The 11,609-nt window shown below is 38.5% G+C and overlaps 1 long non-coding RNA gene across 3 annotated transcripts; it reads right to left on the bottom strand.

Annotated features, from left to right (window-relative positions):
- Window positions 1–219: 219 nt before the first annotated feature.
- LOC149230835 (uncharacterized) lies at window positions 220–8,833 on the bottom strand. Of its 3 annotated transcripts, none has more exons than XR_016247399.1 (3): window positions 8,488–8,833; window positions 8,296–8,364; window positions 220–530 (listed from the first exon to the last, which is right to left on the bottom strand). It is a non-coding gene; the product is annotated as an uncharacterized LOC149230835 (long non-coding RNA). The 3 variants fall into 3 exon arrangements; XR_016247398.1 differs by having other exon boundaries at window positions 227–530; window positions 8,296–8,377; window positions 8,488–8,831; XR_016247400.1 differs by lacking the exon at window positions 220–530 and adding an exon at window positions 7,786–8,184 and having other exon boundaries at window positions 8,296–8,377; window positions 8,488–8,812.
- Between the last annotated feature and the right edge of the window lie 2,776 nt (window positions 8,834–11,609).

The raw sequence follows: 11,609 nt of genomic DNA on the forward strand, positions 1-11,609 counted from the left end.
ACTTTCATAATAATCAAGTGGAGCAGTCCTAACTTTAAAATCTTGTGTGAATGGAGCCAAGGCTCTCATCATCACGCTTAGGAATGCATTATCAAAACATTCCCACATGAACTGAATCCAGTAAACGAATTTAATTATAAGAATACAAAGGTATTATATTACCGGGCGAATAATGCAGTTTTACAGAAAGGAAACTGAATAGAAGCCATAACAAGCTCGACTCTAACAATTATATAGCAGTCAAATATTTATGTTGGACTCGAAAACCTTTACATTAATTCTGGAATAAAACTGTACTCTAACTAGTGCAATCGGGAAACCCAGGGTACTCGGGTACTCCCTTAAATAACCCACGAATCAAAAACAAACTGTTTACAATCAATATGAATGAACAGAGCTAGCCGAAGGCGTTAAAGCCTGAAGGTGTGCCAAGCCTTTGCCAGGGCTGTTCGGGGACAACAATCCCATTTAACCTCTGAGAAGGTTCCAAAGGTACCCTGTTCTGGGTACTCTGGCAAACGCCATTAAATTTGGAAACAAGCAAGAAATAGGATATATAAACCCTGGAGCGGGCAACTAGCAAGCAATAATACTTTCTGACCTTCATCAAGGAAACCACGCCTCAGAAGTATGAAACTTACCTGGTGAACGGCGCGGGGAAATGAAATCCTGAGAGCCTTGCCATTTCCCATAGTAGAAGACACTTCAAACTTAATGACCTCCTTCAAACATCAGACAAACAGAAGAACATTTATAGTCATAAACTTAACTATACAAACCTGCAAGGAGGAACGGAGTCGGCGTAAACTGAAATCAAAACAAATAACCTTACCTGTATGCAAAATTCCAGATGAGCTGGCTAGATATCTCCTGTGTAGCGAGCCAAGGTCTCGGATGGACAACTTACAGGTGAACCCCGGCGCGAGGAGAGACGGAGCCCAAACTGGAACTGGCGCCGAGGCAAATGGACAGTATGAGTTTTTGAGTCGGCGTAAATGATTCACTCAAAAACCCCAGGTAATTCTCAACTCTCAAATCCGGGTCCGATAATCCTCACCGTTGGAGATGGGCGAAAACCGAGGAGCTCGACAGCCGAGGGTACGTTGCCACGCCATATCACATATTGGAGCAGAAAATGGATAAGGAGCAAGCCAGGTGTAAAGCATAGGAGGAACCGGTGACACAGTGATTTAATGCAAACAATCAACCATTCCATTGGAAAATATCTCTGATCACCTGAAATATTTAACCACAGTTCATGCAACCGGAAATGGTTACCCAAGGACATCTCGTGATGTGGCGCTATGTGGTGCCGGGTGTACGCATTGTAGTGAATGATATGTAATTTTTTTTTAATACCGTAGTAGAGTCATGACAAATTGGTATCAGAGCCAAGTTTCAATACTGTGACCTCTGGGACAACACCAAAACAAATTGAACAAAAAATGAGTGGAAACAAACAAAGCAAAATCACTACAATTTTGAAGTCGCAATTTTATTTATATTTACAAGAAAATAGTTAATATGCTAACTCCTCTTCTGGTTCCATTTTTAGGCTGAGACAAGGGGAAACAACAAAGAGACAAAAGATAGTAAGTATGCGAAGGGCTGGCAGCGGTCCGCATAGATCTGTAGCAGGCCAAGGACTTGCAACAAACCCTGGGGATAACCCAGAGTTATGGGTACAACTTGGAGAGGAGACACAAAACACGAACCTTGCAATATTAGAGACAGTACAGGAACTAAAAAATGAAATGGCTCGATTACGAGAGGATAATACATGATTAACGATGGAACAGGAAAGGATTCTAAAAATCCTATCTGACAGACATAACCAGCCACCAGCTAATCCCAGTGCAGAACAGCAGAGGATGTCGGAAGAGCAGAACCATCATACAGAACCTGAAGGGTCAGAGGAGAGGGAGGAACGATCTGATAATGCATCTGAACAACAGACCTCAAAAAGGCAACGGATAGAGTTGTAGGGAGAATTTTGAAAGATTAAACCTCCGCACTTTGACGAGGAACAGGAGGAAGCAGCTGAGGCATGGTTAATAAACATGAAAAAATACTTCCAGCTGTATAAATACGATCATAACCTGAAGGCACGATTAGCCATCTTCCAATTACAAGGGAAAGCAACCCTATGGTGGGAAGAAGTCAAGATCGTAAAGGGAGTAAGCGAACAGACCATAACCTGGGAGAAATTTCAAAGGTACTTCAAAGAAAGATATTTGACCGAGCGTTTCTATGACGAAAAGGCAAGGGAATTCCACGACTTGCAGTTGTGACAGCAGACCATGGACGAATTTATCACCCGTTTTACTTCCTTGCTTCGCTATGTGCCTTATATTAGAGAAGATAAAGCTAAGGTACAAAGATTTGTTAGTAGTTTACCCTTGTATATGCAGGAAATGATTGAGTTTGACAATCCAAAGACGATGGATGAAGCTATCCGTAAAGCCAGGATCTGTTACCAACAGAATAAATAGAAAGGAGAAGCATCAAGTAAAAGATGGAATGAGAAAAGAGGTAATAAGACAACTGGAAACAGTAAAGGAAATCGCAGTGGTGGAAGCAAGGGAATTGGCAAGGGGCAGAACAACAGAACTATACAGAGAGGCTCATTCAAATCCAAGCTAACCAGTGAGTCCAGAGTCAGCGAGCAGCCTGCAAGATTGGACAGTGATGGGACAACAAGACCCCAGTACAGTGTTGGGGTTGTGGAGGGCCTCACTATGTCAAAAACTGTCTGCAGCGAAAGGTAACCAATCAGTTATCCCAATTCCATGAAGCATCGACAGTTGGCGATGTGGGACGTAGCGTACCAAGGATTAATGCAGCCCTGGACGATCGTCAGGTGGAGTACCAGCTGACCATGGTAGAATTTGAAGGTAAAATTTCAGACCTTACTGTAGCTCTTTTAATTGATACTGGAACCACATTAAGTTATATTAGTCCAAAGGTAGTAGAACATTGTAAACTGCAACCTGTTAAATTCAAGAGTCCGTGGCTAGTACAACTGGCTACAGAGGCCAAGAGGCGAGTGATGGCAAAAGTCAATAACTACCCTTTAACAATAGCAGGGTAGCCAGTAGTGGCAGATTTAAACGTGCTCCCCCTTGGTTCATATGATGTTCTGATCGGTATGGACTGGTTAGAAAAGCATTGGTCATTGGTGAACTGCAAAACAAAGACTATTTATTATAGGGATGAATTTGGAGAGAGGCAAGAGATGCAAGGAATTAAACGGCCAGTGCAGGTTCGGCCAATAACTGCATCCCAGTTAGCAAAATGCATCAGGAAGGGGTGTCAGATTTATGCCATCCAGGTGGGCTATGCTGATTCGAAGGATAAAACAGCCACGTTGGATAACATCCCTGTAATACAAGAATTTGCGGATGTGTTTCTAGAAGAGATTCCCGGACTGCCGCCTAAGAGGGATATAGACTTTACCATTGAATTGATACCAGGGGCAGCACCGGTATCTCGAGCACCCTATAGAATGAGTGTACCTGAGTTGACAGAGTTAAAAATGTAGCTACAGGAACTATTGGACAAAAACTATATTCGCCCCAGTGTATCCCCGTGGGGAGCCCCAGTGTTATTCGTCAAGAAAAAAGACGGAACCCTTCGCATGTGTATCGATTATCGTCAGCTGAACAAGCTGACAATCAAAAACAAATATCCTTTACCTCGGATTGACGAACTTTTCGATCAAGTGAAAGGTGCAACAGTGTTCTCCAAGATCGATTTGCGATCAGGTTACCACCAGATCAGGATTAAGGAGGAAGACATAGCTAAAACAGCTTTTAGAACAAGGTATGGGCATTACGAGTTTGTGGTGCTACCCTTTGGGTTAACCAACACCCCTGCAACTTTCATGTGCTTAATGAACAACGTATTTCATCGATATTTGGACAGATTTGTACTAATATTCATCGATGATATACTGATATACTCCCGCACTAGGGAAGAGCACAAGGAGCACCTCAGATTGGTGCTACAAACCCTCCGAGAACACCAGTTGTATGCTAAGTTCAGCAAGTGCGATTTCTTCAAGGAAGAAATACAGTATTTAGGCCATATAATCACAAAAGAAGGGATCGCGGTGGACCCTGAGAAGATAAGGACCATAATGGAATGGCCCGTACCAAAGGATGTGGCAGACATCAGGTCCTTTATGGGATTAGCCGGTTATTACAGACGATTTGTGGAAGGTTTCTCAAGAGTGGCGTATCCTATCACCTCCTTACAGAAAAATGGAAGAGCATTCAAATGGACCCCAGAATGTCAAAGAAGCTTTGAGCAGCTTAAGCATCTACTCACCACAACACCCATTTTGAGTATAGCTGATCCTAATAAGGACTATGTGGTGTGCACTGACGCAAGCAAGGAAGACGTGGGAGGTGTGTTGATGTAAGAAGGAAAAGTAATTGCTTATGAATCAAGGAAATTAAAGGAGCATGAGCAGAAGTATTCTGCTTATGACTTAGAGTTGGCAGCCATCATACACGCTTTGAAGATGTGGCGACATTATCTCATGGGGAGGAAATTTTTATTACTGACAGATCACCACAGTCTGACCAATTATTTTAGCTAGCCCACTTTAAAGGCGAGGCAAGCATGTTGGGCATATTTCTTAAGTGGGTTTGACTTCGATATTAAACACTTGAAAGGGAGAGAAAATCGGGTGGTTGACGCCTTAAGTCGAAGGTACAATGTTTGTACGAAATTTCCTTTAGTGAATGGAAAAGTCCCTTCGAGGAAATGATAAAAAGGATAGCAAAACAAGATGCTGAATACCAGCAAATAAAACAACAAGTACAGTAGTCTACCAGCGAGAAGAATCAACAAAGATATGAAGTAGATAATGCTGGAATGCTGTATTATAAAAAGAGGCTATATGTACCTATTCAAAGCAGTCTTAAAAATCTGATTTTGGATGAATTTCACATCAGTCATTATGCTGGACACCCAGGGTATCATAAAATGATCACTGCGCTTCAAAAAGAGTACTATTGGCCAGGTATGAAGAAGAATGTAGCAGGTATTTAGCACGGTGTTTGGAGTGCCAACAAATTAAAGCAGAGCATCAACATCCAGTAGGGCTATTACAACCCTTACCCATTTCGGAATGGAAATAGGAAATAATTTCTATGGATTTCATAACAGAGTTGCCTAGAACAAAGAAGAATAACGATTCTATTATGGTGGTGGTAGACAAGTTGAGTAAAGCAGCACATTTTATACTTGTGCAATCCACCTACAGGGTTGTACAGATTGCCCATATCTTCATGCAGAATGTGTTTAAATTGCATGGACTCCCGAAAACGATAATTTCATATCGTGACGTGAAATTCACGTTAGCCTTCTGGAAGACATTATTTGCAGAATTGGGGACACAGCGGAATTTCAGTACAACATACCACCCCCAGATCGACGGACAAACAGAGCGAGTGAACCAGGTGGTAGAGGACATGTTAAGAGCCTATGTAACGCAGCAACCAACGCAGTGGGAAGAGTATTTGCACTTAGTTGAATTTGCATACAATAACGGGTATCATACCTCATTACGGATGAGTCCGATTGAGGTCCTGTACGGACGGAAATGCCGCACACCCTCAAGTTGGGGTGGACCTGAAGACAAATTAAGGTTAGGCCCAGAAATGCTCAAGGAAATGGAGGATATGGTGAAAAGGGTACGCGCTAATTTAAAGTTTGCTCATGATAGGCAAAGGAGCTTTGTTGACCAGAAGAGGAGGTTCAAAGAATACCAAGTCGGTGACCATGTTTATGTGAGGATCCAAGCCAGAAAGAGTACACTGCAATGGAGCGGGTGTGCCAAGTTGGCACCCCGATATTGTGGACCATTCCAGGTCTTGGCAAGAATTGGGCCAGTGGCTTACTAGCTCGCCCTGCCAAGTCACATCCGGGTCCACAATGTCTTCCATGTCTCTGTATTAAAAAAATACGTTTATGACCCTAAACATGTGATCAAATGGCAGGTGAGGATTAATTCCAGTAGACCGGATTAAAATTTTACTTTAAAAGAAATTGATTTGGAATATTGTTGGTTGTAGGTCGAATCGGAAGGAGAAGTCTTGGTCGAGCCACTGAGCATCGTCGACTAGAGAGAAGTACAGCTGCGGAAGCGAGCTATTACCCAAGTTAAAGTGCAGTGGCAGCGCTTTGGGCCTAATGAGGGCACTTGGGAAGATGAAGAGCTCATGAAAAAGGCTTACCCAGAGCTGTTTATGAACATCAGACATCGGGACGATGTCCAATCTCAGGAGGGGGAGATGTGATGTCCCCGGAGAATGTAAAAAAATTATTTTTCGCTATGGTAAAAGACAGAATTAAGTATGACATTGTTGACTATTTGAAAAATTAGTAGTATTGTTATTATTATTGTGTGCTTTAAAATATATATATGTAAGAAATATTTCTTGAAAAGCTGGCAACTTCCGAAAGGGAAGTTGGGAAAAAAGACAGTTGTTGAAACTGCAATGAAACCACCTTCCCTAACTGGAAAGGCTTCCAGAGAAAAGAAGGGAGAGGGACAAAAATCTGCGTTGTAGAGACAGGCAGAGAAAAAGGAAAAAAAAACAACTGGCTAAGTCTGGTGATGACCAGATAGCCAAGCACAAGGTGCGTGTGTCTTGCTGAGGGTTGTAGGCCTGCAAGAGAGCTAGGGGGGAGATTCTGGTCTCGAAAGACGAATCTCATGGTTGGGTGGTCAAGAGGAAGCAAAGAATCCAGGTGAATTTTCGTGGAGCACTTACAACTCGGAAGGTCCAGGTAAGTAAAGAAACCTCTGGAAGAAATTTGTCTCATTAATTCTTATGCATTTCATATTATTTATTGCCAAATGGAAAGATTACAGTTGTGAACAGTAGATGTCTGTTAAGAAAACTTGACCTTCTCACTGTTTTCTGTACTTAGAATTTTGTGTACAAAAACACTACTATTTGGTATATTTCTTTTTCTAAAAAAAAACAAAAACAAAAGGATAGACCTTTCTAATTGCAACAGAGATGCTAAAGAAAGAACCCGTAGGACAGACGGTTCACTGTAATCGAAAAGTTTTCTCTAGGAACGTGGTAGCCATGGTAATGGCAAGCCGGACAGTCATGAAACAAGAGATAGAGGAAATTATCTGAACCAGGGAACTCCATGGTGATCTCCCAAAAATAAAAAAGAAATGCAAAACTATGATACGGGTAACTATCGGGAAGCCTGTAAGGGGAAAATAGCCTCTAAGCTTTTCGATTTGCATATAGTGCGGAATAGAAAAACTAGGAGTCAACAAGATAAAACCCATCGGATGTGGTGTGATAGGGACCAACACTGGAATCGCATAACTGTTAGAAACCCTTATAATTAAAAAGGGAAAAAAATTACAGCAACTTCGACATAAATTCCAGAAAATAAACTGATGCAAATAAATCACCTCTTTCCATTTATAGTGACAGGATTCTCAGACAACAAGAAACGCTGGGAAGCTCGAGTAATGGAAACATCTTGGAAATAGGACAAAGCATGTAAAGTTTCATATCTAGAGACGTAGGAACAGTTCGAACCATAAGCAAAATGAAAATCAACCACATTGTAATAAATATAAGCGATAGCATACTCAAATAAATACGCATCAAAACTTTCATAATAATCAAGTGGAGCAGTCCTAGCTTTAAAATCTTGTGTGAATGGAGCCAAGGCTCTCAGCATCACGCTTAGGACTACATTATCAAAACATTCCCACATGAACTGAATCCAGTAAACGAATTTAATTATAAGAATACAGAAGTATTATATTACCAGGAGAATAATACAGTTTTACAGAAAGGAAACTGAACAGAAGCCATAACGAGCTCGGCTCGAACAATTATATAGCAGTCAAATATTTATGTTGGACTCGAAAAGCTTTACATTAATTCTGGAATAAAACCGTACTCTAACTAGTGTAATCGAGAAACCCAGGGTACTCGGGTACTCCCTTGAATAACCCACGAATCAAAAACAAACTGTTTACAATCAATATGAACGAACGGAGCTAGCCGAAGGCGTTAAAGCCTGAAGGTGTGCCAAGCCTTTGCCAGGGCTATTCGGGGACAGCAATCCCATTTAACCTGAGAAGATTCCAAAGGTACCTTGTTCTGGGTACTCTGACAAACGCCATTAAATCTAGAAACAAGCAAGAAATAGGATATATAAACCCTGGAGCGGGCAACTAGCAAGCAATAATACTTTCTAACCTTCATCAAGGAAACCACGCCTCAGAAGTATGAAACTTACCTGGTGAACGGCGCGGGGAAATGAAATCCTGAGAGCCTTGCCATTTCCCGTAGTAGAAGACACTTCAAACTGCAACGACCTCCTTCAAACATCAGACAAACAGAAGAACATTTACAGTCATAAACTTAACTATACAAACCTGCAAGGAGGAACGGAGTCGGCATAAACTGAAATCAAAACAAATAACCTTACCTGTATGCAAAATTCCGGATGAGCTGGCTGGATATCTCCTGTGCAGCGAGCCAGGGTCTCAGATGGACAACTTACAGGGGAACCCCGGCGCGAGGAGAGACGGAGCCCAAACTAGAACTGGCACTGAGGCAAATGGACAGTATGAGTTTTCGAGTCGGCCTAAATGATGCACTCAAAAACCCCAGGTAATTCTCAACCCTCAAATCCGGGTCTGATAATCCTCACCGTTGGAGATGGGTGAAGACCGAGCAGCTCGACAGCCGAGGGTACGTTGCCACGCCATATCACATGTTGGAGTAGAAAATGGATAAGGAGCAAGCCAGGTGCAAAGCATAGGAGAAACCAATGACACGGTGATTTAATGCAAATAATCAACCATTCCATTGGAAAATATCTCCGATCACTTAAAATATTTAACCACAGTTCATGCAACCCGAAATGGTTACCCAAGGACATCTCGTGATGTGGCGTTATGTGGTGCCGGGTGTACGCATTGTAGTGAATGATATGTAAATTTCTTTTTTGTACCGTAGTAGAGTCGTGACATAAGATAAAATATATACCACTTAAATTAATAAGTCACAGATATACCTTCTATCTATTAAAAAAAAACACCTTTTCTCTAGAAAACCGACTATCTTCTCAATAGAGTGGCTAACAATTTCTAATCGGAAGTAACCTCCAATTATATTGAGTCGGCTATCTTCTCAATAGAATCGCCCACAACTTCTAATTTGGAAATAACCTCAAATATAGAATCGCCCACAACTTCTAATTTGGAAGTAGCCTCAAATTTTATTGAATAATTCTTCAAACATGTTAATTTTTCTCAATTATTAACGTATTATAATTTGAATATTTCTTTCGCATTCAAATGATGGCATGGTAAATGCTGAACTTTTCTTCACAAATAATTCGTTCATACCCATGGAAAGAATATAGTATTTAGTTCAAAGTTAAATGGTTTTGAATTTTACATATTTTTTTTATTAAAATATTTTTAAATTTTTGTTTATTTATGTATTAATCTTTTTAATAAAATAGATTTAATTTTAATTTTTTAATTTCGATAATTTAATTTTTCAATCATTTATTTAATTCATTCTAAAGTGATTTTATTTTTATGATATATACAATTTGTTTTTGTCAAAAATAACAAATAATATTCTTATATTATATATGTAAATTACAAAGTGTTATCCAAAAACTATTTAGTTGTTATTATTTTTCACTTAAAAATATGCATGTAGTATAAATATAAGTTCATTAAAATGAATATACAAGAGTAAATCTAGAAATATACTATTTAGGTTATTTATTACAAATTTAAAGTAGCTTATTTATATTTCTTTTTGAACCTACATCTCCCTTCTTTTAACCATTGGATATATTTCTAACATTAAATCTCTTATTCATTCTACTACATCTTTTTCTTTCTCCTATGCTTCTCCCAGTATTGCTAATCTTAACTATCTTATACACTTTCCATTAGGATTTACTTCTAGTTTTCTTCATGTATCTATTGGTACCATGCATAAAGTCTAGTTAAAGGATGATGTCTCTATTGGTTCCATGCATAAAGTATAGTTAAAAGATGATGTCTGTGATGTTAAATATTTAGATGAAGAATTATATTCCAATTTATATCTATAAAAATCTTGCAAAGAGGTTAATGATTACCTATTAATTATATGGGAGCTTTTTAGATTGATTGATGGTAGACTACTTACTACCAATACTAATAGAAAAGCTACAAATAAATTTATCTTTCTCTTTTGAGAACCCTCTATACACCATATATTTTTCCTTAAGAAAAGTTCACTTCTAAGTATATCGCTCTTTCCATATCTTTACAAACTTATATTTGGAGAGTGAAAATCAACCCAAGAAGATCTACAAAACCATCATACTTTTTATAGTAAAAATGATAAAAATGCTTTAAAAGATAACTTCACTAATTAACACCCAACTAAATTCATGAATTATGATATCTATTTAACCAATAAAGCTATTTAACATATAAATAGACCCAAAAAAAAAAAAAAAACATTGGAAATGACACTGAAATGGTAAAAAGCAAAATTAACCTTCGATCCAAGTAAAGGAGTGCAAAAATGATACTTTATTACTTAAAATCTAGTTGCCACCTAAACCTTAGCTTACCATGCTATAGCTAATTATACTCTTATCTTTGAAATATACCATGTTCTAATTGTTGCGCTTCGTGCCTTATCTTTGGGTTTTCATCTTTTATACCTAAGATTCTCATTTAGTTAAAACACATAATGTATTAATTTGCTAACTCAAATCATCTTTGGATTTTCATCTTTTATACCTGAGATTCTCATTTAGTTAAAACACACTATGTATTATTTTCCTTTAATGGATGATAATAGGAAAATATAGCCTAATACATGGAAAGAAATGAGCATGCGAAGATTACTTTCCCTTGATATCATCATGACTAATGTGGAGTATTGATATTATGACGGGTATTGCCAGATTTAGTTTTAAGATATAAGAGAGTTGTAATAAAATAATATATTTATTTTTTATATATATATTTGGATATTAATTTAAAAGATCAAAAGATTTCTAATAACATTAAAAGAAGTACTAGTGCAAGGAGGTTTGATGTTCAATTTTTTTTTATTCACCTTGTGAGTATGTTATAGTGGTAGTGGTTGGAATGACCCCATGTCATTCTAGTAGAAGATTGACCTAGTTTTTGGTTCCTCTACTGACAAAAAAATATTTAAAAACATTTCATGCAGTCTTACTATTTTACGTTTTGGCTATTTTTTGGTATATTGTTTTGTCAATTTTGAATCTAATAAAGATTTGTTGGAATTGCATGTTTAAGTTGTGTAGTCTAGGTAAGTGCCAAAGGGACTTTGAAGGAATTGTATCCATATATGCATTCAAAAGTGCAATTTAAATAATGAAAAATTACACATTGCTTGTGTGTGTTTGACGGATTTATCAAGCTTAGAGAGACATTAAATCTATTGATGTACAAATATTTTTTATGTTTTCCACTCTAAAAAAGATTTGTATATCTTTGCATATCCAGAAATTTGATCCTTCTCTGAAGTGATTAAGATGGATCTATAGTGGTTTTT

Source organism: Pinus tabuliformis, chromosome J (assembly GCF_031772625.1).
Source record: "Pinus tabuliformis cultivar Carrire ecotype Pingquan chromosome J, CPIR1, whole genome shotgun sequence".
Classification (NCBI taxonomy): Eukaryota; Viridiplantae; Streptophyta; class Pinopsida; order Pinales; family Pinaceae; genus Pinus; species Pinus tabuliformis.